Source organism: Cygnus olor, chromosome 8 (genome assembly GCF_009769625.2).
Source record: "Cygnus olor isolate bCygOlo1 chromosome 8, bCygOlo1.pri.v2, whole genome shotgun sequence".
Taxonomy (NCBI): domain Eukaryota; kingdom Metazoa; phylum Chordata; class Aves; order Anseriformes; family Anatidae; genus Cygnus; species Cygnus olor.
In genome coordinates, this window is record NC_049176.1 from 29216697 (window position 1) to 29244221 (window position 27525).

The 27525-nt window shown below is 45.4% G+C and overlaps 2 long non-coding RNA genes across 14 annotated transcripts in view; both read right to left on the reverse strand.

The window, feature by feature from the left end:
* LOC121074099 overlaps positions 1 to 12348 on the reverse strand; it is a 32861-nt gene extending 20513 nt beyond the window's left edge. For 5 of the 7 annotated variants that reach the window (XR_005822122.1, XR_005822120.1, XR_005822125.1 and 2 more), the window contains exons 1-5: positions 11579 to 12348; positions 10853 to 10886; positions 5110 to 5551; positions 4612 to 4905; positions 2261 to 2323 (exon numbers count right to left, since the gene is read on the reverse strand). This is a non-coding gene — a long non-coding RNA (uncharacterized LOC121074099). The remainder of the gene's footprint in view (positions 1 to 2260; positions 2324 to 4611; positions 4906 to 5109; positions 5552 to 10852; positions 10887 to 11578) is intronic. The other 2 variants (XR_005822123.1, XR_005822121.1) reach the window with 2 other exon arrangements.
* Positions 12349 to 15434: 3086 nt separating this feature from the next.
* LOC121074081 overlaps positions 15435 to 27525 on the reverse strand; it is a 51900-nt gene continuing 39809 nt past the window's right edge. For all 7 annotated transcript variants that reach the window (XR_005822100.1, XR_005822104.1, XR_005822103.1 and 4 more), the window contains 2 exons: positions 18302 to 18484; positions 15435 to 16831 (listed from right to left, as the gene is read on the reverse strand). This is a non-coding gene — a long non-coding RNA (uncharacterized LOC121074081). The remainder of the gene's footprint in view (positions 16832 to 18301; positions 18485 to 27525) is intronic.

Sequence of the window (27525 nt, forward strand, 5' to 3'; positions counted from 1 at the left end):
GCACAGCAGGCTGCTCAGCACCACGCAAGGGGAGCAGAGGGCATGCAGGCTGACCGGTGAATACTGTGTGTAACCTCCATTTCACCTGCATCTGCATTTAGGACATGTACGTATCCCACACACCATTAGAGGCTGTTCGTTTGCCATTTTCTTGGCTGCCGTTAAGTATTTTATTAAACTTTTTCAGATCATTCTTTTAGCCTCACAGTTACCATAGAAATACATTTTAAATTTAGGAAAAGTCAACTGACCCTTGAAAAATCACTGAAAACACATCAGAGAGGCAGTGCAGAGTGTCCTACCCCACCTACCCTGGTGGAGCGGCACTGCAGGGACCAGCGAAATGGACCCAACAGGGAGACACTTTTCCACTCTGAATCCTCATCTGGGAAAGCACTGCTATTTAGGAATGGGATTTGGGTGTTATGGCATCAACGGAACCTAAGCAGATGCTTGAGTGAATCCCTAAATCTAAACCCACCTTAGAGACTGCTCTGCAAATACCTAAACATTTTCTGCTGGAATGATCAGAAGATCACGGGTTTTCCAGATGTTGCATAGGATAGCTTGTTGTTTGATTTTCATATAATGGGGGAAAAGATCTATGTTATTATCTATGAAGTCCCAAATTATTAAAGAACATTTTTCACTCTTTCATTCACATTCACTGATTTCCTATTTAATAGATATAATGAACACTAACTGGCACTTGTTTCCAGCCAAATGCTGAAATGCTTTCTTTGCAGAAGAAAAATCAAGTCACAACTGTTGTATGTTTGATGGGACTTACAGTGGGACACCATGAGGTTTTCAGACCAGGGCTTTCACCTGAGACTTGCTGGACGTGGGCAAGTGGATTTCAGTACATTGGTGTGACCCTAAAGCAACCCAGAACACAGTGCTGCGTTTTGATTGCCCCCATCAGATTTTCCAGTAGCCAACTTGAAATTTTCCAAGGGAAAAATGAAGTTTGTACAGTAATTTCCTTTTCCTTCAATAAAAAAAAAACACAATCTGCTCTCCTCAGCATGCACAATGTAGAAGAGTCTGCGCATGACCAAAAAAAGATCCACTGCATCCATTCTGCATTTAGTCTTTAAAAAAATACAGCTGTGCTAGCAGTGGTTTTTGGTGCTCACACCCATCCTCCCCATACTTCCCTAGTGCTGCCTGATACACTACGAGCACTTTCTGCTGTGGTGTTTGGCTAACACCCCTGAGGGACAACCAGAAACACTTCAGCCACACAGACGTGGGGCAGGCAAGAAGCAAAGAGGCTGGCAGATGGGAGGAGATGAGAGATGCATGCCAAGAACTGGCCAGAGCACCACGGGTGAAAGGCAGGGGACAAAGCAGCGCTGCCTCCCACCGAGGAGGAGCAGAGGCTGTCACACCTCCTAAAACACCAGCGATGGGGGAAGCTGCAGCTCTTTCGTGCTCCAGGCTTCCTCCAGCCTCCCAGCACACAGTGCTGACACATTAATTACACATATACATCCAACAATAACCTGGTAACTGTAAAAAAAAGTAACTACGTAATTATACTTTACTACTGCTTTCATTGGACTCGCTCTGTAATTACCAAGTAGTTCCTAAGGAAAACCGAGCCATTGGTTTTGCCATAAGCAATTAATGCAGGTTACCAACACGATCGGTACGCGGGGCCAATGCTAACATTGGCACCTGGCTGTGTTATTCATCTCTCGGTTGTGGCTCCCCAGTAATGAACGCTCTGCCTCCCATTACACGTCCACAAGCACGAGAAACAAATTGCATCAAAACCCAACCGTGCTACTGAAAGGCGAACCCAAGGAGCGGATGTCCATCATGTGTTATGATTTCTTTCTCCTGTTTCTGGCCAAGGGGCAGAGCTGGCTCTCTCTTGCCCCGCAGGGCAGGTTGGGGATTAGCAACCCTGTCACCTCCAGGTCTTCCTCATTGCTGCTCTTCGCCAGCCACAACCTGAACGCAGAGCTGCAATGATCCTGGATGCCACAAGAGCTCCATCCACTGATGCTAGTAGGGTGTTTGCTAATGCCTTTTAGGAGCAGAATTTCATCCTTGGCATGTTTTCCCTTACACCGTAGACCCAAGCCTTAGTAGCTCTCCATGGTGTTTTCTCAGCACCATATCATAAGCCACTGCCCAGCTGGCTGGTTTGGTGCCCCATCCAAATCCCCTTCATCGGACTCACTTTTGTGGTAGACAAACATAAGGACTTTTTTCATAGGGACAAACGAAAGGGGCTTTTCTTACTCACAGGACTGTCTGCCTTGGTGATTTCTTCCATCTGCCTAACAATTCTGACCCATCCATCTCTGACCTACAGAAAACAAAAAACGTGTTTTTTTTACAACATTAGAAATTGGTAGCTCATGGGTCATTTGCTCTTCATTTGGAGCACGGAAAACACAGGTAACAGCTCCTTAGTGTTCAATAGCAGGAAAAACGTGCATGTAAAATGCTGTCAGGCAATAAATAGTGTGTAACTCTGTTATTTTCTCAAGCTAGGAGAAGGGCAAAACATAGTTGCAATGGCTTTGTGAAATCTGAAACACATTGAAAACAGGGCTAGAAAGTACAGCAGCAGGGTCAGCCCTTTCCACTCTTTCCCAGCGTGTTGGAAATAAGGATTCACACCTCCTCCCACCTGTGCAATGAGAAGCACAGTCACAAGGCCTGGACAAAATGGCAGGTGAGCGTAGGAGCTGCAGGGCCAGTGCTAATCCCCTAGGAACTGGTTTGGCACTGGTGAGAAACAGAAATCAGTGCCTGGCCAGTCAGCCATGACCACAGGAAACGTTTATTTCTGTAGGAGGTTTCTCTTCCACCATTCACAAGGGCATAGGAATAGGCACAATATTTGCATTGCATCTCCTACCCTGGGTAATCAAACCGCAACTAAGGACATCAAAATTGCGGGCTGTTCTTAAAAGTACAGCCTCTGTGGTGCCAGGGTTGGGGTGGCTGGTCAGAGTCCTTGCCTGGGAAAGCAGTTGTGCTCCCCTGCCTCTGGCTTTCTCCTCAATGGGAGATGTTAATGCCTGTTGGGGTAGGGACAGTTACCCAAACCACTCACCAAGGCTGGCTCCTAGCAGGAAAAAATGGGAAAATGCTGGTGGTGGGTCCCCTGCACTGTCTTACGAAGGAATGAACAGGCAACGGGGTCTCCTCCCAGCGTGGGAGCTGCACTGATGTATTTCTGCCCCCTCATGGCCATGGCCATGACTGCCTTTGGCGGTGAGAAGCACCAGAGAGGGAGCTCCTCAGGGACCTGCAACCTCAGGAAAGCCCAAAGAGAAGAGCCTTCCTGTGGCCCATCTCGTGTGCAGCGGCACAGGACGTACCCATCTCTCCTCAGAACTGCACTTGGTATTTGTCTTTTTAAAACGACAGCTAGAAGAGCCCTAATGAAACAACACAGTATCCACCTGCAGTAAACTGTAGCCCTGCCAGTGAACGTTAGCCAGCTCTGGCTGAAACTTCTTGGCCCTTAAAAACAAAGCAGGACTCATTAGTCTAAATCAGATGCATCAGCCAGACATTTAGGCTTCTTAACATCAAGAGGTGTTAATGGTAGCCTGCAGGTGTCCTCCACCCAAGTGCTGTTCAGGTCCTACCTTGATGCTCCACACTCTCGCCTGCCTTTGCCACTTGTCCCAACATTTTCACGGGCATGATAAAAAGTTTTGTGCAATTCAGTCCTGGACCATTTTATTTCAAGTCTGGAAAAAAAAAAATCAGAGAACAAGAGATCTTCAGATATTAAAATAACATTATTTTTTTCCTTTTGCTACAGCTGAGGCAGCTTCTGGCCATCACTGCCTCCTCCCATCCTCTGAGCCACCAAACAGAGGCACCTACCCCAAAGATGCCCCACAGCCGCAAGAGTGCACCGAAGCCCTGTTCTTCTCTTTCATGCTAGAATTATGGATTTAACTGTACCCCATAATTTACCATACTTGATTCTTCAACACCCAATCTTTTCCTTATTTCCAGCAGCCCCACATTTTTCATTTTCTTACCCCATCACATATTCATTGGATGCTGTACAAACAAGTGCAGATTTAAAGTGTCCCTGTAACATTTTACTTATTCTGTGACTTAATAATAAAAAGAGCACTGAATAGAAAGGCTAGAGTTCAATTTCTGGGCTCCATTGCCATTTGCAAGCTGCACTCTCCCACAGCTCCTCGCTTGAAATACAGCCACCCGTTCAGCTTTATGCTAGCTTCGGAGCAATAAAACTGTACTTTGCCAGAGGAATTTTAAATCGTTCGACACCGATGCAGAGATCTTTAAAAAACAAATTTAGAAACATAAAAAGTGAGGATTGAAGTGAAACTTCTGGATTTTACTAAGTGGGTCTGCAAATTCTCCATCTTTATACAGGAAATTTTCATTTACTTTCAGCAGTGAAAAGGGACGTAATTTTTGATGAAGGTTTTTATTTAATTTTCCTAAAGGCCCCCGAAGTATAAAACTTGGTGAATGAAATTTAAAAAAAAAAAAAAGAATTCATTTGAGGTGGAAATCTCCACCATGCTGATGCATTTGATGCTTCAGACTATCTGGGTTGGGGTAGGATGTGCTGCCACCAGCAGCACTCACCGCAGCCGACGGGCATCAGGACGTGACCCTCTGCTCCGCACCCAGGGGAACAGCACCAGGTCCAGGTGTCTCGCTGCACAGAGGAGGTTGATCATTCATCACGGTGCAACGCACGGGGCAGGGAGTGGGTGTCTCCTGTGTCCCATTGCATGCAGCTTGTCACTTCTCCGCCAAGAGCCTATTTTTCTCCGTGCTTGCTTTGTCTGCCTTATCACCTTGGATGGAGGCTCCCTGGAGAAGAGCCCACTCCTGCGCTGCGCAAAGCACCTCGGAGGCCCAGCTGCACCTGGGTTTCTAGGAGCAAAATTAAGCAATTACAAATCGTTACTCTCATTTTTGGCAATTTCATGCAGAAGTTCTGTTTTTCTTCAAAGCTAAAGGTCAACGATTAATTCAAAACTTACATTTCCCCCAAAATTATGGACGGGGGAAATAATGCAGAGGCAGTGAGCCCAATCCTGCTCTCAGTTATACCTTTGTAAACCTGAAGTAACTCACTTGGTGTGCACAGAGGCTCTGCTTTCTCATTTCTTCTGGCTTTTTCCAGGGCTGCTGCAGGGGACATGGCTGTAGGACTGGTTTTTGATGGACCTCAGCGGGCAGCGTAGTTTAGGCAGCCCATGAGTCACTGTAGCCAACCTGTGCGGTAGAAACATAATCTTGGACAAGCAATTATCTCTGCAATCCACCTGGGTTGCTGATATATACTTGCATGGCTGGTGGATAAAATCTTTGTCTGCTCCCTAGACCCATTTATACATTGCCCTCCTACTTGGACAGGCTGAATCAGACACCAGCACCGGAAGCGTTTTACTTGGGATTCACAGTTACCTGAAGTCCTTTCGATGCAGTGATTTGTGACCTATCAGATGATATATCATATATTTGTGACATATCAGATTTAAATCTCCCTAGGTGAAGGCATGGTGGGCACAGCTACCTGCAAGAGACAACACGTGTTTTAGCAGAGTGCAGATTTTACGATCCATTATGGCCATCACTGTGTTTTTATTATTAATGTGTCTTGAAAAATAAGATGTTTAGCTAAGCTTACTAATTCCTTGAAACTCAAATCATTTAAGCTGTCTAACCTTGTTCAGGATAATTATTTCTATCCATTATCCATCATGCTAAAAAATGACAGCTCTGGGACAAGGAGGCTTTTCAAGCAAATGTTTTAAGACAGTGTTTTAGGTTGCAGGCACTGGCAAATGTTAATTAAATTAGATAAACAATGACTCAGAGTAGCTGTGCTATACTGGAAAGAAAGATGGGAGGTAACAGGGGAAGGAATTTGACAGCTCAAAGGTCGGAGCAGCTTTTTTGGGACCAAGAATCTGTCCCTTGAGCAAGTATCTTGCCTCAATTCAGCAGGAGCAAAAGCACCATTGTCCATTTGCTTTTACACCTTCAGACAGGGTTTACGTGGGTTTGCCGAGAGAATTTCTGCCAGGGCACGTGGTGTGCACTACCTGTCTGAGGTGTCCTCCGAGACCACCACCAGCCTCTGCCACAAAGTCACACCATCATGGGACCAGGATCATCCTCTGGTGGCACTTGTTTGCTCAGCTAGGGCCAATCCTGCGGTCGCTGTTCCAGGCTGAGCATTGCATTGTCCCATTTGGTGCCAGGGAAGTTGTCCACTGCACTGAATCGAGCATTACAGGAACAAGGCTTCAGAAGTGGAAACATGTCTCCCAGTAACTCCTGTGACACAGCTAGGTGTAATCCTGAATACAGTGCATTGATTCTTATCTTGTGAAACTGCTCCAGCAGTGTGCAAAAACGTTTTGAAAATCAAAGCACTAAAATGGAGATTTTCTACTGAGATTCATTTCACCAAGGATCTCAAGTCAAATATCCATTTCTGAGTTTTCCATGTACCCAAAGAGGGGAAGCTGAGGACGATCCTCATCTTTGCTGTGAACTTGCTGCTGAGAAAGCGACCCCGGCATCCCAGGCTGAGCCACTCTCCTGGTGGGGGCTTACCCTTAGGAGGAGTTTTGGAGAGGATTTGTTTTGCTGCTGCACCCACAGAGTGCACCTACACTGGGTTGGTACAAAGGGAAGAAAGTCATGCAGCACTCATAAGACACAATTTAAACTATTAAATGAGCATGTGGGCCACCTATAGAAGTTTATAAGCTTTAATCTTTTACATCTTTTGGCTCACAACAGCGGCTCTTACGTTTATTCCAGAGGTCTGACAGGCCCTTAATCCTGGCTTTTGTCCTCAGGTGCAGCAGAAGCTGCTCTGCAGGCAGGAGAGCCAGCTTCAGCCCTTCCAAACGAAACCCAGAAGCTGCTCAGCTCTTCCAGTCCCTGCACATCTCAGGTCACATTCCTTCAAGCATGCAGCTGACTCGTACTTCTTTCCAAAAACAGCAGCATTGCAATCCCCCACAGCACCGAGTCCCTGGTGGAGGACCCATGCTGCCCTCACCCTCAGCATCGCCGCGATTCAGCCAAGTGTTGGGTTGTATACTACGGAGATACTGATCTGTCCAAACTTTCTTCACCTGCTCTGATCATTTCAGCTCCTCTGGGATGCACACCTTCATGCCACTGTCCAACTAATTAGTTGCTTCACTGGCTGCATTCTGCAATTCTTCAGTGACGGGTCCCCATCTGACATCTTATGACAACTGATTAGTAAAGTAGGCCATGAGTTTAAGAAATATGTAATTTGGGCACTGCTTACTATTAACTGTTTGCTTGCTTCAAAGTAAATACCAAAGGATAAGAAAAAGTTTTTGACCTCGCAATTTTATAAAGCAACATGCACTAAATCTTAAGATCCGTTAATAAAAAGCCCTGAAGAGGCAATAAGGAACATATGTACTTACTGCAACGCTATGTATTACAGGAGTCCAGATACCAAGGCAACATCCAAAATTGCTAGCCTATCCTGTAGTCTTGGGCCAGAACTATAAGCAAACTAATTAATTAATTAAAAGTAAGTCAAAACAAGCTGTCTTCACCCCAGCCCCCCCCGCCAACAAAGCAGAAAAGAAACAATAAGTAAAACATGAAGCTTTAAGCAGTCCCCTCTCCAGGTTAAGAGGATATCAGCACGCCGCAGCACCACAGCAGTTAAATGTCGTTGAAGATTTGACTGCATTCGGTCTGGGATTTGCTCTTGCTTGAGAGCTGGTCAAACCAATCTTTCCAAAACACTGACTTCTGAACTTTTGCCAGAGGTGCCTCTCTCCGGTGACCACGCGGGCTGATGTACCAGGCGACATGTTAAACCTGTCAGCTCAGAATAAGCAGAAAAGTGCGCACCCACTGCGGGGAGGGCGCTTAAAGGCGCAGCATTTCCTTCACTGGGTGAGCTGCCAGCCTTGTGCATACACCAGGAGGCCCAGAGAGCTTGGGAAGAGCTGGGGGACCCTACTGCCAGCAGGCTGGGACACATCCCCTGGGGTGGAGAGCTTAAAAATCTGTCCTTTCTAAGAGACAGAGCTCTGCTCTTTCAGTGCGATGTGCAATACGGCTTTGGGGCAATCTGAATTAGTGGGAAGATAAAGGGGGAGACGAGGAAAAACTAAGTTGCTATCAAAAGGAAATGAGAGAAAAACCTTACAGGTTCTGTGTTCATAGACAGGCCAATCCTGGCAAAGGATCTCGAGTCATTTCTCATCCGAGGCAGTAAGGATCACATTTAGCCTTCCTGCTAACATTGAGGACACCGCAACCATCAGTAATACCGGCTGTGAGCACTTTACAGCAGTGGTCACTCCAGAGTTTTATAGGGGACAAGCAGCCAACAGGAGCTGCCAGCAGACCTGATTTTACCACCACGGTTTGGAGGAAGAGTCACAAGCAACTGGTGCTCCCCTTGAACCAGATAGTCAAGATGTAACACAGGGAAGGAGGATTTCTTTGTTCCTCCGAGCAGACAGCCAACTCCGAAGAAGCCTCCTCTATCTACATTAGATACCTGAGGTCTTCTCCTGTCAATGGAGAAGAGGGTCTGTTCTCATCCTTCCTTCTCTGTATTCATATACCACCACTTAGACTGGGCATTGCCAGTTCTATCTGCAAGAGGCAATGTGAGTTCACAGCAAAGCCTGAGCCTGTATCTTCACCCTGGGGTATCAGCCAAGGCATACCTCCAGCTCTTTCAGTATTTATGTGCAACCGAGGGTAAGTGGTCTCTGTGCTGGCAAGGCGCAGAAAACATACATCTCTATTTTTCAACATACACAATCATGCCAACACCAGAATGAGGTCCCAATGCTAAGTCAAGATAAGCTGAGACACACAACAGGTAGGTGAAGTTCAATCCAAGCGAGACAGATGTCAGTATGCAGAGGAGAGAATTTGGACAACTTTGTGTTTAAAGCACACTTTCATGATTAAGCCCATACTTAAAAATTAGGTGAAGAATCGACAAGTACATTCAGCTCTCACATAGCAGCAATTATCACTTCCAACCATCTCCAGTTGGCTGGGAGACTGCGTCCCAACCTGGCAGATACTGACCTGGCCTTAGTTTTTCACACCTTGGTCACTTGGCTGTATTACAGCAAACCGATATACCTGGGCATGAAGCCTGCAACACTTAGGAAACTCCAAATAGTACAAAATGTTACTGAAAACCTCTTCAATGACATGCACTGACATGAATACATCATATCTATCTTCAGCTGTCTACAATAGCTTCACATTTTTAATTTGGAGACTTGTTCAAGTTTTTGACTCTTTTCTTTCTGATGCTCCTTGGTCTAAAGCTACAATATCTAGAATCTGCACAGAACTATTTTATAATTACTATGATCAAGAACTGCATTTCTCTGGTGCAGTAGAAGTCTTTACAATGGGAGAAAAGCTTGTCTAGGTGGGAGAAGGAACTTTTGCATGGGCACGGCATAAACTTGCTTAATCATAGATGATTGTGTTTGCTGTAAACAGGAGTCATACCCCTCTCTCAGTCAAGACGGCTTGTAATTGCTTGATGAGTGTGTAGTATAGAAATAAATAAATCAGAAAAGCTTTGGAAGAAACTACTGAGCACACCTCCAGTTAGAATCTGGTTGTAAACACCCCTCTCATTGGAATTCACGGCTCATGCAGACCCTACCCTTACTCAAAACAGATGCAAGTAAACAAATAAAATGTTGTGAGCCCCCACAAGACAGTCATCCAGGTGCATCCAAAGGGTATTCCCAAACGATCTGTTTTCTGTGTCTCCCATTTACAGCCAGAGTTAACAGCAAGTCAATGCTTAATTTTATTTCAGATGAATAACAACTGGACCACTACATTTGTTCAAACCCACCAGGAGTGGCTACCTCTCACCAAACTCAGATCCCTCTCCTCCTAGAGCTGAGGATTTTGAACACAGATCAAACAATCCCATGTGCAACGTCAGAAAACTATAGATACTAGTGACTTGTAGGTGAATCATAAAAAAATTTCTTTGTGTTTACGCTTGAATTGTTGATATGTCTGAATAATGCCAGTAAAAAGGAGAAGCTTTCATCTTAAATTTCCAATACCTGGCTGACAAAAAGAGCATGTGAATACTTCTTCTAATATGTTTGGCAGGCTCATAAAGAGGACTCCCTTAGAGATACCATAAAGTGCAATTTTTCAAAGAAATTTGTTTTTGTGAGCTATAAATGTGTGTTTGGTCAGAGTTTTGGCAAACAGCTCAAGCTAGTTTTTGTCCTATGTAAGCCTTTTACGTCATGCCCTAGAAACAACAACAGCTGTTAATTATTTATCAGCTGATGAACATTTTCCTGTTAATTGCAAAACATTATAAAATAGATTAAGCAGCAAAGCTTGATACATATGCAAGCTGTGTTTTTTTTTTGCTCTGTTTTGTATGTGACTTGATTAAATAAGCAATTTTAGGTCTCTGTTTAGTCTACAAAGACTACCTTCACCAGTGATTTGATCTCAGAAACTGCAATGGGCCTGCAACCTTTAAGTTTGCTAAAAATGGGAAGATTTTTCAGACTTTGAGCTTTTCGAGACCTTATCACCAACTCTCATCTGCCATGAAGACGAACTCTCTAAAGTCACCTGAATGTCATGTTTTGAGCCAAAACAACTAGAGCTCTGCTAGAAGGGGAAGTGCTATTAAGCAAGGAGAAGACCACAAGATTCAAGAGGCAGTTCTCTCCATCTGTCTTCCTGCTAAGTCTCAGTGTTTATGTAAAACGTGATATTCTTATCATTCTGTACTATTTGGTGTTGCATCAGAAGAGCACTGGAGACAGTAACTCACCTGCACTGTAGGTCCTGCTGGCTCCTCTCCTGGTCTGTAGACAAGAAAACCATGATTGACTGCATCAATGAAATAAAATTCTCCCATTTCCCTAGCATTTCCATTGTGTCAGTAGAGTATTTTCACTCTATGAAGTTGGCCCCAGTGTACAACAGTCTACATGTGCAGATGGTTATACTGGGGTGAGGTGTTTTGATGGGCTGTGCTTGACTGCCTGGTAGAGGATCTCTGGGCAGATTATCCATGCTGTGCAAGCATTTTTCTATGGATGAGTATGGATGGTCTGTGGTCAGTGTTGAAATAACCTGGCCTGGTTGCCCATGTTTATCTGCCTTCTCATTTTACCCATTATTTTGGACCAGTCCTCTTGCTGGCCAACTAGCGTCATCAATTTGGGAGAGTCTTGCTCTTACACTGATCTGTGATGCACAATGTCCTTCACTTTTTAAGAAGGAAGGTGATTTTTCACACCAAACTCAGACATCCTAAGAGACCTGTGCTCATCGATCAAGAAACAACCAGGTAGATCTTACACTGGTGCACACTAGAGTAGGTTGATTGAATTAAAGGGAGCTTCACTGATTCACACCAGCTAAGAAGAGCAGTAGTGGAAGGGATTTGAGTGGATCTGGGAGCTGTCCCAGCTGCAAAACCCTTTAAAGTTTGGTTCACAGGACTAAACAGTCCCAAAGGCGGTGACATACTTCCTTCAGGACTTCATCTTACCTGCTGAGCTCGTTGTGCCTGTTACCCGTTGTGCATATTCCAGTGCTGAGACAGCTGGGAAGGGCACGAGACCAAGGGCTCTGAGGAGCTTCCCGCCACTGCTACCTGCAGCACTCACTGGAGCAGCTCCTCTCACTTCCATTGCATTTTGGTACTGCAACATTTGGGCCAGCAACCTCCAAAGAAAAACTTCCAGGCTTTTCAGAGAGTCATGCCAAGTCATACCCATCCCCAAAGGAAATGAGAAAAACCCAAAACAGATGCACACAAGCTTGGTATTAGGGAAGAGGGGAGGGTGGGAACAGCATGCTTGTCGCTTGTTACTCTAAATAGTATTGGGAAGTCCTACAGTCCCTGAATTAAAAAGGAAATAAACTTTCAGTGCGGGTTGTGGGACCAATGCTTTATAGACTAACGCAATATGCACATTTAACAATCTGAAAATGAGACAGCTCTTCATCGCGCAGCCAGCCACACAGAAAATAAACAAAACCCTTGGAGCTGTCCTCCTGGAAGCTTTGGGCTCCAAGTCAGACCAACACGTGGGTGCGCGATGAAGGTGTGAGAGTGGGGAGGCCGAAGGTCCTGCCGCCAGGACCTGGGAGCTGGATGAGAGGGGTCAAGCCCAGCGCTCTCGCCACGATGGCCAGCTACGCTGTCGCAGCAAGGGGAGGCTGCTGGAAGGGGGCCATGACACAAAATCATTTAAACGGTTAAATGGGCTACACATGTGGCACAGTGCTCCTGAAGTGACGAATTTAGAGTGCTGTATTCTGTTTAAATAATAAATGTGTTGTTTTTTTATTTTTAAAAAAGCACTTTTACAGCCTGTAAAGTGTCTTCAAGTATACAAAATCCCCAATTGCTCTAAAAACACAATCACCCTGGCCACTGGGCTTTGGCCATCTAAACCAGGCCAGAACCGGGGCAAAAATAAAGTATATTTATAAAAATATCCCCCATGTAAGATACTCCTAACCTGTTTCCTATCAGCTTCTGATCTCAAAAATGCTCAAACTCTGATTTTCATAGGTACTGCTTAGATCTCTGAATGCTCCTCATGTTCTTAATCACGTCTGCTCCAGAGATGAGGCTATGAATAATTAACTATGCCTCCAACATTACAGTCATAGATTATGGTGGTGGTGACTTGTGGACTGCCATGCGCAGCATAAACCATTTAGGAAACTCTGTTATCCACTTTCCCTTTATATTTGTCTTGCAATCACTTACCGCTTAAAAGGGTAAATCTTTCATAGCTTTAATTAAAGCATTTAAAATAATTTACACTGAAATTGTATGTGCTTGGGTCTGTCAAAATTGATGCTTTAATAACATGTCATCCCTTTTTTCGATTGCCCTGAAATCTGTTAAAATTACCACTAATCTAATTGGGAACAAAGTTGTCAAATGCATGCAGCTCTGACAGTTTGTCTTTCTGCAAACTGCCGACAGATTGCAAGTTACGCATGTGTTGAGCAGATGGGTAAGTTAAAAGGAACACAAAAAAAAGCAATTTATTAAATCACCTGGAACCAGCAGCTCCATTCCAAAAATAGTGAGAATGAAATATAGCAAGAGCTAGGAGAGTTGGCACTGGAATATGCCAGAAGGTACCAGTTACAAAACAAGATAAACATTTTGAGAAGCCTCAGCTGTGTTGCAGAATAATGAGGCGTTATTTAACCCGATATAGATTACCAGCAGAAATTAATTTAGGGTGCAGGGTTTTGTGAGAGTGTGTGAGTGTGTTTTTTTTAGGATTTTTTTTTTTTTTAAATCTCTGTGTCTTAACTCCTTCGTGCCTGACAGACAAGTCATCAGTCTCTACCTCAGCCCCAGCCCTTCCCTGCAGACCTGAGGGACCTGCCTTAAATCCCCGTGGTGGAGGCAGGCAGCGGGTCCCTCTCCTTCTGCTTCCTCATACACTGTCCCTTGCACATACATCTCCCGCTTACAGAGAGAGGCCAAAGTTGCAGGTTCCTCAGAGACAACCTGGCCACCGATGTGCTTGCACTAGGCAGTCGCCATACCTGCCCATAAATACACTTTTCGGAAAGAAATGCAATGAGAAGGGAGCCAGATACAGCACCATGCTGGGACAAAGGTCACTGCCAGAGGCTCTGCTGGGTTTTGTCCCACCAGCCCCAGCTCTGCCCTTTGCAACCTTCCCTCAGACCTTCACCTCACTCCCAATCTGCCCCATTGCTGCCCTTCTGCTCCCTGCCCATCCTCCTCCCTCCTCTATGCTCCCCACCTGCAGCAGGAAAGGGAGAGGAGCTCTGGGGCCATCACATGGGACTGGTTCTCCCCACACAGGGCCATCTGTCCTAGGGAAATGTGCTCGTCCACATTTACAGAGCATTTAGGAAGAAACAGGATTCATTCCTGGATGGTCTGTGAATACTACTCTGTTCAGTTTTTATTACCAAAGAGCTAGACCAGGATTTAAGAGCAGTGCAGAAGCACTAGATAAGCAGCGTGGTTCACCTGCTGAGGCCACCACAGAGGACACTGGGGTGAATAAGATGCTCATGCATGTCCGCTGCTTCAGTGCTGGCTCAGAGGAAGAGGTGAAGGCTTTGGGCTTCGCTGGTTCATGTTCATTTTCAGAGGATACCCTGAAGTGCCTGCTCTCACCAACACGTAGGTGGTGTGGGCAGGGAGCAACTGTGCCTTGCCTTGTGACCCTCTGATGCTGTGCATAGTTTTGAAAAATAAAAAATCCAACTCACCAAATCTTGCCGAAAGCAGCCAGATGGACAAAAGAGAGGGAAGACAAACAGCTTCCCCTCACCTCCAGTCCATGGGATACTCACAGGTCCCACAAAAGAGGAGATGAGCTCCCATGACCACGAAGACCATGAGGAAAGAGACCTTCTCAGCAACTTTATGAACTAACTTTATAAGCCACAGAGCCAGTTAAAATGGCTACAGCATCCTTTCAGCAAATGTAGATAGACTAATTTAAACCAGCTGCCAATCTTTGGCCCATAATGCAACGTAAGAGGTAACCTTCCCAGCAAGCAGCGAATTGGTTACATTTCATACATGTGTTCAGGGAGGAGAAAAGATCATAAAAAGAATTGCAAATAGGAAGTTACAAGCAGAACTCCTTTTCTCTTGCCTTTTTTTTTTTTTTTTTTTTTTAAACTAAGGAATAAGTATTTTGACCCTTCCTTTCCCACAGGAAACTTGAGGAGAAAGCCTGCCCAATATTCTACAGTTTAGAGAGTTCTTCACCTGCGGGCGTAAAGATGGATGAGCAACTCTCCTGCAAAAGCAATGGCATTCCTTTTGTAAAAAATACATCTATGAGTTTCAGTGAATAAGAAAGATGAAAATCAAGGCCCAGGTGATATTGCCACACTCACCATGCCATCAGACAAAGTATGATCCTTAATGTGTGATTAGAAGGATATAACATAAACTAGCTAAGAAACACAGTGGACCTGACTCTGCAGTCCTTTTCAGGTCTTAAATTGGGACTAACCCACTGAAACCCAGTGAAAAACAAAAAAAAAAAAAATCAAAGCAAGATGAAAACATTTCAGATATTTTGAGTGAGGTCGGGTCAGCCCTGGCATTCCTCTGCTCCTGCGCAGAGCAGGGCTGGAGGCAGAAGGTGCTGTTAAACAACATTTATGCCTCCGTGTCCAAAAGCCAGAGCTCTTCTGATCCGTGCTTGGCTGCAGCAGCAGCCCTATGGCCCCCGAGCAGCTGGACCACAGCGACGAAGGCAGGGAAGCCACATCTCTTCTCTGCTTTTCCTGGGGTCCTTCCCTCTCCTGTGCCCCCTCCTTGCATGGCATGTGTGTGTGTGGGGGGACGGGACAACACAGATGCTGGCCCACTCTTCTCATTTTTCCTTTCACTGCAATTTAAATGGACATTTCCCTTCCCCCATCCCCATATCCAAGTGGGTCATCATTTAGAGTCTGTGATTTATTTAATGGTGGTTTTAACCCCACTTAGAAATAGTCTGCTTTCATGATTTATTGATTCCTTCTTCCCCTTGTTAATTTGACTCATTTCTTAGGAAATTATTCATAGTTAATCATGGTAAGAATAAAATTAGTTATAGTGCCCACTTTGCTGCAAAGGGAGCGTAAATAACTTTTAAAGCAAATCAGAAAGAAAAACATGTTAAAGCAAAAAAAAATAAAAAATAAAGGGGAAAAATAAAAGAAGAAGCCGGAAGAATATGTATAAAATAATGATAATCCAAAGGGGGCAGTAAATTAAGCCTCTCCACTGTTGCTGGATAGAGTAATGCACGAATTTACATTCCACGGGAGCACGGCTTTTACAGCAGGCTCTCGGCAATTGAATTTGCCATATCTTCTGGGAAACGCACCATTTGGAAGATAAAATCTCCCACCACTCCACCACCACTGCCACCATTCAGAAGATTAAAAAACCCCGCCAACTCTGTTGTGTGCCTTTTGTGCCCACTAGAGGAATGTAAAACCATTATATTTAAGTATCATAATGGCCAACATATGCTTTTTCTTAGAAATGACACCACCATCTGGATTAAGTTCTCCTGATCATTTCAGACAATGTTACGATTATTATTTTTTTTCCCCTTCAGGAGAAAGAACTGCCCAGAAAGCAACCACAGTTGCAGATGGGTATTTTTTGCTTTTTCCTTTTCCACTGCTGGCAACCTTGAGAAGCACAGCGAACTCTTTATATGAACCTAAACTGTTTGATTTCACTTGCTAATCGATCACGAAAGCCTACCTGGATACACCCCTGTACTAAGCCTGCAAGACTCCCATCGCCTTTGGCCGTACAACTTCACTATTACAGTTAATAAAGTATGTAATTACTGTAATGGTAAAATTACATCGTGTTCCTGTTTGCAGCAGTCTCTTTTGCACAACCATATTGGTTGTTAAATACCACACGAGAGATGCAAGCTTAACCCTTAGCTCGCCGAGGGCTTTCAAGCACGCTGGTGTGCAAAGGGGAGGTCTTCTCACCTGAGTGCCTCCTTCCTGGCCTCGTGGCTATTGTCATGGATGGAGGGGACCTTCTGGGCCACCCCACCCAACTGGCTGTATCTGGAAATGGGCACGCCGGGATAATTGATGTGCTCAATCTGACCATGCACAGGTGGCACGGAGACGGCGTACAGCAGCTTCTCGGGTTTGCTAGTGCCATCTGTTGCCACAGGAACATCTGTCGTCAAGGTCACCCTGTCACCCTCTGTTAAAGTTACAGGTTTGGCGAGTAGAACAATGTCACCTAAAAAAAAAAAGAAAAAAAAAGAAATGAAATGAGTAAAAGGGGAGAGAAATTAAAAAGGGGAATATTCCTTTTACGTTCCAGACATCAGCCCTTCAGTTCAGGGGAAGGAGAAGAGGAGGGAGCAAGAGCTTGGCAGGGATAAATAACGAAAGAAGTTTATCAGAATGGCTCAGGAAATTATTTTTGCTTTAGGTTTTAGAGAAAAACAGGCCATTTACAAAATAAAAAGCTACTGAGCTATGATATTTGTTTTCAAATAACCGCCATTGTGCTCTCACTTCAAGGCTGATGCTAGGCGGAATCACAACATTTTTATCTAATACATTTTTTATCTAATAACATTTTTATATAATAGGTGAGTTTGTGGAGGAGTACTTGATTTATCTGGCTTTATGATTTCTCCAAAATATTGAAGCCCGCTTTGATCTTATGTTTGGCAGAGAGAATGACCCAGTTGTTTAGAAAGAACAATTATGTTAATAGATCCAAATGAGCCAATGGACAGAATGCGTTAATGAACTAAGCATTAAGAGCAAGCACTGTGTTTTAAGCCGATAGTGATGCTGTAACCTCAGCAACAGAGGTTCTGGCTCGATTAGATTTATTTATGAAGAGCTCCACCGCCTCACCCAAGGACCAGTGCAGTTTTCCCATTTACAAAGCAGTAGCCACAGAAAAATAAAACTGCTAGAAAACTGATTGAGTGGTCTTCCAAAGAGGAGTAGAGATGATTTACCTAGTCTACTTAGTTTTAAAAAGGGGTCCGAATAGGGGTGGCACCCCAAGGGCCACCAAATAAATGGTACAACAAAACTGGAGGGTTGCCCAAGCTACAGCATGGGCTCGGAGACCTCAGCTTCTACCGCAGCACAACAGCCAAAGGCAGAAGAAGGGACAAACTTTTTATCCGAGGATTTTGCAAAGGTGAGAAGATAACATCAACCAGCTAGGGTTGCTGTCAGTCAACCTGCTGATGACAATGCACAATAATGGCATGTACAGCACGGACTCCGCAGGATCCTTTTTCTGCTTCTTGCCTTCTCATTATGTTGCCAACTGACTTTCAGAAACAACAGGTTCCCATTAAATGTAGAAGGCTGCCAGCAACATCTGAGAATAGTGGTTGTCAGGGTTTGGTTTTTGTTTTAAATTTATTTCTACAGCAAAATCTGCATTAATTTTGGTGCTTTCCACCCCATTTGATGGTTCACCTTTGCTATTAACCCTTTAACATCACTTCTCCTCTGCAACTAGCATGGCAAATGAAACCCATGAATGATATTTGATACATTCAAGAAGTGACTAATTACTGAGGAAATTAGTCTATGGACATGACAGTCATTCATAACATAAATACCAGCCAGCTTGTCTTCATATAGAAAAGTTGTTAATTGTGTTTGAGAAAAATCATCAAAAAGAAAAGCTATCAGCCCCTTCAACTGTGCAATAAGAATTACTGAAACTTACCAGCGTGGAGCAGCTGGCATTGGACAAATCATTTACGCCGTGTTGGAGAAGTTGAGGGCTCTTACTTTTGGGTTGCATCTTTGAAGGAGTCTAAATTTTTATGAGATCTCAGTGAACAGGGACTCCTTTTCAGACCATTTCCAAAAGTGATCAGAGATCAAGGAGGATAGCAGAAGAGAGGACCTGGAAATGGAAAGGATGGCACGACACTGTTGGAAGCACCCAAGGATGCAGGACATCAGCCTGCTGCATATTTTGCTTAAAGGTAAAGCAAATCCACAGCCCAAGTTGTTTAAGCAGAAATGGTGCTTCATGTTGACTGATTTTTTTAATAGGAAATCCAAACTAATAGGATAAAGTAAGGAGGCGACCATGAAACACACAAATGCAGTTGACCCAAAGTAATGTGGAAAAAAGGCCAAGTTCCCCATAGCAACTTGGAAATATTTTGATACTCACAGTGTCAGGGTCTCATGAGGGGAGAGGGATGTTCACCTAAGTTGTCCTTTTCAAAAAGCTTTCTGTTCCTTTCTGCCACCCCTCTGCATTGCCCCATTAATGACATCCGTAAACAGGAGTCCACCAAGCTTAAAAACACCAAGAGCTTTTCAAGACTAGGACCTGACTTTTGCTAACCCCAGAGAGATGCAGTGATGGGAGATTGTCCCAAAATCCATGACATGGAGAAGACCTCCCGATTACTCCTTCAAGCAGCAGCACTTTCCTATTTGTTTTTTTCTCAGCCAGATACCCACCGTGTTGAGGGTACACACTGCTAAGTGGATGCGACATACAACAATAAGACACGTACATCTGAAGTTGTTCATCTAGCAGCAACGTTTGGCCTTAATATGTTGGTTTTTTTTTTTTTTTTTTTTAGATACTAGAAAAAAAGCTGTCTCGGATTTAAAAGAAAAGCAGACTCCTGCTGGATGAAAAGATGGGTGAAACCCTGCTCCTGGCTGCACCTTGCTCCCCAGGGCCGCACCGCCACATGGGCTCCCTGCCTGGGGAGGCTGGCGAAGCCATTCGGGTTTTGGATTCACTCGCTTGAACGTCGTGGGCTTGAGAGTTTGACTTGAAATATAACGTTAGTGGGTTTGTGGTAAAAGCAGCAGAGAGGATGGGATGACAGGCGGGGCAGAGGGGACTGATTGAAAGCAGGTGTGGGGGAGGAAGATAGGAGGAGGAGAAAGAGGAAAACATGACTGAGTAAGTAAACTCAACGTTATTATACATATCGAAAAAGAGCACCCATATATAGAGCACCCACCTGTGCTCACTGCTTTTGAACATTGCTTTTTTAATACATGGCAGCAGATAGGCTTTAAAATGGAGCTACTGAAACACGGTGGCTCATGCTGCTGGCCTGGAGGTGGCCATGGGGGCTGGATGCTGTCCCCTTGACCCAACTCATTGCTGGGAGGTTCTGGGGTCCTGTAGGGGTGGTGTGGGAGATGTCAGGGTGGGCTTAGCTCCTGGCTACGAGGGGGATTTTGTATATATGTATCTATATGCACACATACACTCACTCTAAAATATAGCAGACACCAATGTTCATGTAGTTCAGGTGACATTCAGGTGTAGCCCCTTCATTCAACTCCCATGCAGAGTACGGCCTTCTTCCCTGAACTGCTGAAATGGTTCTTTATGGGAAAAAATATTCCTCCTTAGGAGGTGAAGGAAATGCTCAGGAAGGTAAAGGAAATAAAAGGGGATGGTGCTGACTGTCTGACGCTGCTCAGGGAGGCTGGTGAACCGCTCCCGCCCTCCCCACATCCGCACACGTTCACACCATCCCGGTTCCATAAGGCTTCGCCTAGGTTTTACTACATTTTTCCTTGATTGTACATATTATTGTCTCATTAACTGCAAAGCTTTCCAGGGCACTGAAAAGGAGAGAGCATTAAAATACACTGAAAAGTCCTGGAGCTCAATTAACACACACCAGGGGGTTCGAGGGGAGGGGAAGTGGGGGGTTTCAGCTCCAATTATAAAAGGCAAACTTATCTTTTTTTTTTTTTTTTTTTTGGTAATATCAGCTAATTAGACTTTGACAACCAATTAGCAGATTTTTAGCTTTGCTGAGAATCAAGTTAGCGCTGAGAAAGTAGGAGGCAAGTAAACCAAACATGCAAAATGCTCCTCTTGTACCGCAAACAGGCTGTCCTTAAAAAAAAACCAACACACAACACAACAAAACCTATCCGCAAGGGCCAGATCCTGCTCGGGATTTATAGCCCTTTCAACTGGCTGCCACGCCACTTACTCACAGGTGTAAATCGAGTGTAGGACTTGGCCGGCAGACTGGAGTTCGCCATAACTCACGCAGAGCTGCCGCGGAGGAGCCCTCGCCAGCCTCCTCGCAAGGTGACGTTTTAACTTTTAATAACCTTCTCGCTATTTTTTTCCTACCAACCATGAAGTACCCAGATGATTATTTAGGATTAATGGATTATCAAAAGTGCCAGTTGGCACGCTCCTAGTTAAAAAAAAAATAAAAAAATAAAAAAAAAAAGAAAAAGGAAAAAAAAGTGTAACAAATGCAGCTGTTTACTAATAAATAAAGCCTCAGCTGTAACAGAAATAAATTAGATGCATTTAATTGGTCGACTGCAAACCTCCTCTCTTTATTACAATGCTGCTTCTTGTTATTTTATGATGTCAGGGTACATGGCAGACTGACAGAGTGTTTATGAATCACAGTTTGCAGATGGCACTCCTGGTTTTTCGGCAGTTATGAGCACAAGTAGCATGAGGACTCAATAGAGGGTTTTTGCCAGGGAGGACCCCCTGAGAATTAGCCGCCTTCATTTCTCTGGTGCCAATCTCGCCCTGACAGCAGCACTATTTCACAAAACCTACATTCAATAAATTACACCCGCCTGGCAAGAACTTGGAAATATTTAACACTCTGAGGACACCAGTGTCTCAATTTGATTTCTATTCATTTCCAGAGGACGCGAGGCGCTCCTTGGAACAGACGCCGTTTGTGTGCACCCGCGTGTGTTTTCCCCCCCAGCTAAAAGGAAAAAAAAAAAAGAAAAAAAAAAGGGTCTCTCTAGCCAGGAATATCTCGCCCTGCCTTCAAAATGATTTCAGGTCTCCTGAGGACAGTTTACGGTCTCGTGCCCTGGTCCTCCCGCGTTGCCCTGACTAATGACAGCTTTGTAATCCAGTTGGGAAATAATCTCACATCACTGCACTCGGAGCTCGTGAGCTGTAAAACTTCTGGATTGAACTCCTTCTCCTGGTCACTCCAGTGAGCTGCAAGCAAATGCATGAGGGATGTGGTCATAATTGTCAACAGATTTGTAAATTTGTGTCATTAGTTATGCGCATAATGGATTTTATTCTAATGAGCTTGTTCATAAGAATGCCAGGAGGACTTGGCCCCTTTGGAGGAAATAAACTACAAACTTTGCCCATGCATTTTAAAACACATCAGTGCCACATAAAGGGAAAAAAAATAATGTTTCCTCTCTGTCAGTGCACTGCAGTGTTCTCTTAGGTGAACCCAGTGCCGTAAGCCATGGCTCCTTTTACTGCTGTATACTCCTTCCCTACCTTGCTGTTGTTTCCCCAGATACACAGACACTTTCAGATGGGGACATGTTTTTTTTTTCCATCCACCAAGTAAAACTGGGATCCATCATGGCTTATTGGGCTCAGGATACCAGTGTGGACATACCATAGGTGGCCCTTGTCCCTCTCCTCCTGACTGAACAATATTCTTGGATGCAATGCTGTCGAAGCCGACGCGGCCCGAAATCCAGGCTGGCTCTGAGCACAACACCCTCCTCCCTCCAAACCCAGCTGGGGCGCTGGGGGGTCGCTCAGCAAGACCTATTGCATGTGGAAGAACAATGGAACTAGTCATTATTAAATCAGTTTTTACTATATCTATTACCATTAAATCTATTCTTATTAAATCCAGTTATAGCATTAGATTTGTTCTCCGGAGACAAAGGATAAGGCTTCTAAGCTTGTTCTTTGGGGAAATCTACTCCTGCTTTTCTTAGAAGCAACCTGGATATTTTTATTGAATGCATGAGCTGAGAGAAAAAGCAGACAAGCCCATGGAAACCTACTGGCACCTTTGCCAAAACGATGTTCTCTGCGTGCCCAGCGGAGCCCTCTTCCCCTGCTCTCCCTCCTCTCTCTCTCTGATCCTGCTTTTCAGCCAACCACATATAAAAATCTACGGCATGTGCCAAGTACTACAGATGGGTCCATTGTAGCACACCCTAATGTTCATAGCTGACACCCAGGTGTTACAGTTTGTATTTGCTCGCTAGCCAGACGGTGGCTTCGTGCCAAGGGGAAGGCACAAAGCACTTGGATACCATGCTGAAAAGCTATATAAGAGAGGCTTTAGGAGAGGGAAGAGCAGGTAAGAGACTGTGTAAAAACACGGGGAGACCTGTCCGTATCCTCCTGATCGAAACCTATTCCAGGATGCAGTGTTGTCAAAGCCTCCAGTCCCATCCCTATAAAGCTCCGATTTATTATCGGATTACAGCCAAGCATCTGACCTTACCCCCAACCAGACCACCTCATTTCAAACCTACTGCGGATCTGCAAGTTGCTGCAGGTCTGCCTAGCAATAGAGGCACAGGCAGAGGGAGAACAGGGCTGCTGGTACCCCATGTGCTCGGCACGCCTAGGCTGGGGGTTCGCATACGCAGCAGAGCTCCTGAAATCACAGCACAGCACGCTCAGCATGTCGTCAGGCTGACCCGAGAGCATTTAAGAGATGTTCCTATTTCAGTGGCTGGAAAGGGTTAACACCAGGATCCTATTTTCCCTTCCATTTTCCCCTCCCAGGAGCCTACTCCCCTTCCAGCCTAATTTCCTTCAGTTTAATTAATTTTCAGTAATCACCCGTCTAGACACCACGAGCAGAAGCCTCACACCCCAGGTGACACGGCAACATTCGCAGCGGACGGGCAAAGGGACATGGCATGGACCAGCCCCCTTGGCTAACCCTGCGCTGCTGCGAACCGGCACAGGCATCTGCAAACAAAATCCTCCCCCTCAGCCTTATTATTATTACTATTACTTTTTTTTTTTTTTGAGAACAAATGCTTTTCAGGATTCAGGTGCAGGGAGCCTTTCCACCATCTGGCTGGCGGGGCTCCCCAGCTGTCTGCAGCACGTCCGAGCAGGCTCCGACGCCTCGGGATGCACCAAACCTGCAGCACACGTGGGGAGCAAGTGTGCAGCACCAGAAAGCCTGGGAGAAGCGGAGCATGGGCCGTAAAGCCCTGCTCAATTCCTGTGCTGTGACCCACGCAGGGTTTCTGGCAGCTGGGCAGCCCTTGGTGACGTTATCAGAGGTGCTGGTGGCACACCATGCCTTGCTGCTTGGGGTAAATCCCCAAGTTCTCAGACCTCAGATAAGGTTTCAGGAAGGAGAAAGAGAAAAGAGCGAGAGCAGCTCTGATGGCCCTACGCAAGCTGACCGATATATTTGCAAGGTAAGAAAAATTACAGGGTGCCAGGAAGGCAAGTTAGAAAAGAGTTGTGATCTGATGGAAGTATGTAGAGAGGGATCACTTGAGAAATAAGCAGGGTGAGTAGGACTGCAGACAAACGGGACCTTGGTACTGTTCCTGGAGCATGGAGGAGCAGAGGTGGGTAGGACATAGCTTAGCGCATTAAAAACTGCATCTTTTCCAACCTAGAACCACCTAAAACCCACCAGGCTGAAGCACCTCCTAGGGCTGCCACTGTAGCCGCTGCATTTTGGATACGCGCTTCCCTGCATTAATATTGGTAATTTTGCCTCCTGACAGTAGCTGTTGCTGATGGTTCTCCTGCTATTCCCCACTCACCAGGCAGCCCGGTGAGCTCCAGCAAGGCATCCCAGTGGTGTTTGGGGGACTTGCACGTAGTTTGGATGAATATCCCACAGCACGCAAGGTGATCCAGAGAGCTACCAGCCACCAGCCCTGGTAGCTGCTGCTTACACAGAGGCTCCGGACCCATTTTTTGTCCTGTAAAAAGCACATATTTTAAAAACACATAAAATCAGACCAACTGATAGGCAGCCAACTCTCGATGTAATCTCTCTTAACTCCAGTACAGAATGAAAAGGAATGCTAATGAAGCTGTTTGACAGAAAGGACAGTCAGTTCATGCGTGCATTAGTGAGCAGTCACGGCGTGTGAAGAGAAGCCGTCCTCTCATTTGGTTGCTGAGTATCGCTGCTAAAATATTTCCCCCTCGCCCCAGCCTGAGAGGTATTGGTATTTATCATGCTCAGTCCACAGTGCTCTCCTGCCATCCCATCCCAACGTGTATGTACCAGAACTGAGCAGGATGAGCAGGCGAGCTTCTCGTTTTGACCATCTCCCACTGCCCTCGGCTCCCCATGCCCAAAGCCCAGCCCATATCTCACATTACTGCTCGCCCATGTGCTTGTGTATGTTCAGGGGAAGCATCCTGCTCAGTCCCCAGCCTTCACAGTTCGCATTTAACTCCCATACAACCTGTGCATTCAGGTCTGCGGCACAAAGCCTCCCTCAGAGCATCGTTTCCTTCCTCTTCCAACATGAATGACTCCAAAGATTTGCCGGCCAGGCACTTGAATTCCTACTTGGAGCAAGTAAATATTTAGGTCCGGAAATGTGTCACCCTGTTTGGGAAGATTTAGAATAATACTGTTGGCTTCGTTGAGCTGGAATCAGCAGCATCCGAGACACTTGCAGGACTGTGTGGCAGCCCAGGATGAATAAAGCCATCCTTACCGGCCCCACCACATTTTCCAGTTTCTGATTATTACGCTGTATTTACCGAAACAAAATTTGTCAGGCAAGACCACCTGACTCCTGAAAGGGTTTTGTGTGTGTTCCCAGCAAGCAAAGCAAAACAAAACAAATGAAATCCACACGACAGAGCACATTAAAGTCTATTTGGGTGTTACAAGCTAGATTTCCTAATGTACTCACGATGCCAAAAAAATGGAGGCTCGCTTTTACAACCACCTCCCTCCCTCCCCTCTTGTGCTCCCCCCTCCCGTTCACTTCAGTAGATTATGTGAGACTCATTACTTTTTATAGCTCTGAACAAAAAAACATAATCTTACCGTTCCTTACTAATATTATGCAATGACATAATGCCATTTGTGGAGGTGTCGCACAAAGAGGCTGACTTTTACTGGCTTCTGATGGCAGGGCTCTCCACTTTATATTCTGTTTTATGTAAGCCTCCTCAGAATTTATTGACCTCAAAGGATTTCTCCAGTTGCTTAATTATAAAAGGAAGAAGACAGCACAGTGGCTTAGCAAACTGATATAAAAGTCAGCTAAAATGTGTCATTAGAGAGAAGGGTGGTGGGAGGAGACACATGGCAAGAAGTGATTGCAGGGGCCGACCTTTCCCTTGGAGCTGTGCTCCGATGGGGCTGGGATGCTGCTGAGTGGTGCTGGGGCATCACTGCCAGCTCACCCCAGTGCCACACAGGGTGATGGGTGAGCTCCAACCACAGCAGGTACAGAAGTTATGGGCACCTCTGAAGCCCAGGTAGGAACCGAGAAGGAAATCCTGCAAGGGACCTACCAGAGTCACCGAAATGCAGAAAGTTTCAGATAAAAACACGCCTCCTGTCCTGCTGCTTACCCTACCAGTGAAGTCAAGCCGTGAGCTGCAGGATGCCCGGGGATGTCCCTCGTCCCCAGAAGGGCAGATAACACAATCCCGCAGCCTCTGTCCCTTCCAGCTGCAGACTGGGCACACGGGGACAGCACAGCTGAGCTCAGCCTTGTCCAGGCTGGCGTTGGAAAGGTAGCTGTACTACGAGAGGCTGGGCAAGAATTCACTAAGAGCAGCAATAATGAAGCTGGGGGAGAAGGATAATTACAATACGTGCATGTGCTGCAGGAATTGTCATTTAAAGATGTTATTTTGGTTTCTGTTATGCTGCCTGGTGCACAGCCCATGAACGTGTCCAAAAGAGGCAGATCTGGCTGGAAGATCGGATGCTGTGCTGTATTTTCCCTGTTACATTTTCACGTCTCAGGGAAAACTGTGGTAGCGAGGGATCTGTACCTAAGCTTCTCTAATTCGTGTGGCCATCGCCTGCTCGGCATGACACCACAGGTCTCACTTCTCTTGGCAGCCGTACAGGGCTTGTACTTTCATATGGATGAAGTATTTTTGAGCAACTTCTCCAATTTATTAAGCATGAGCAGGCTCCTCTTAGCATCAAGCAGACATAATTTTTAAAAAACATTGTTCAACAAATATGCTGCCCTGGGACTGGGACAGAAAGCTTTGCCACTTACAAGCGTGGGATTTTTCTCTGATGTTGTCCTTTGGTTTCATGGCTCTGTGCAGAAGGAGAGTGTGCTCCCAGCAACATGGCCAAGTGAAAAACTGGGAAAAAAATAGTGATACTGGCACTTTTTTTGCCCTTGCATTGCCTCCCATTTCAACAAAAGGCTTCAACTTGGTCTATGGACTAAGAAGGAGTAAATGGCATTTGAGAGATGAAGCTTGCCTCTGACAGACTAGAAAATAACATGGAAATTAAAAGATTAAACAAGAGGTGTCTCCATAGGGTTGCTCACACTAGGTAGGAGCAACCACACGAATCCAGTAAAGCCATTTCAGATAGATGATGATGGAGAAACTGCAAGAAATAGGAAAAGATGGGGAAACTGCAAGAAATGGGAAAAGATGGGGAAATATGATGTGCAAGAAAAAAAAAAACACACAATGAAGGGAACAGGATGAGAAGAGAAGGGTAAAGAAACTACAGATGTAGGCACGACTCTGGCAAGGAGGGCAGGAGGAGGCTGGGGCAAAGCTTCCCCTGAGCCAAGAGGGGCTGGGAGCTCTTCAGAGACACTGGTAGGAGCAGGGACACGTGTCCATTTTGAAACTACTCCTTGGTTACTACTTCTGTGAAGTTTTTTGAAATGCCCACGTGATGCCCTGGGAACAGAGCCAAAGCCCTTTTGAATGGGTGAGCGTTGATGCCCCCCTGCTCTGCTCCAGCCAGGGCCGACCTGCACCATTTTCTTCCAGCTTCCCTCTGCAAAAAGGAGCCCAGCAAAGGGGCCCCAGCAACCCAGGCAGAGAAACATGTTATTTCACATGTGCGCTGATGTATGCCTCAAAATGAAAGCTCGTGCTTACCTTCGCAACTGGAGTTCACCAGGTATTTTGTGATCAAACACGTTTCTTGTGCTCTGAAAATGGGGATTCAAGCCCTGCTA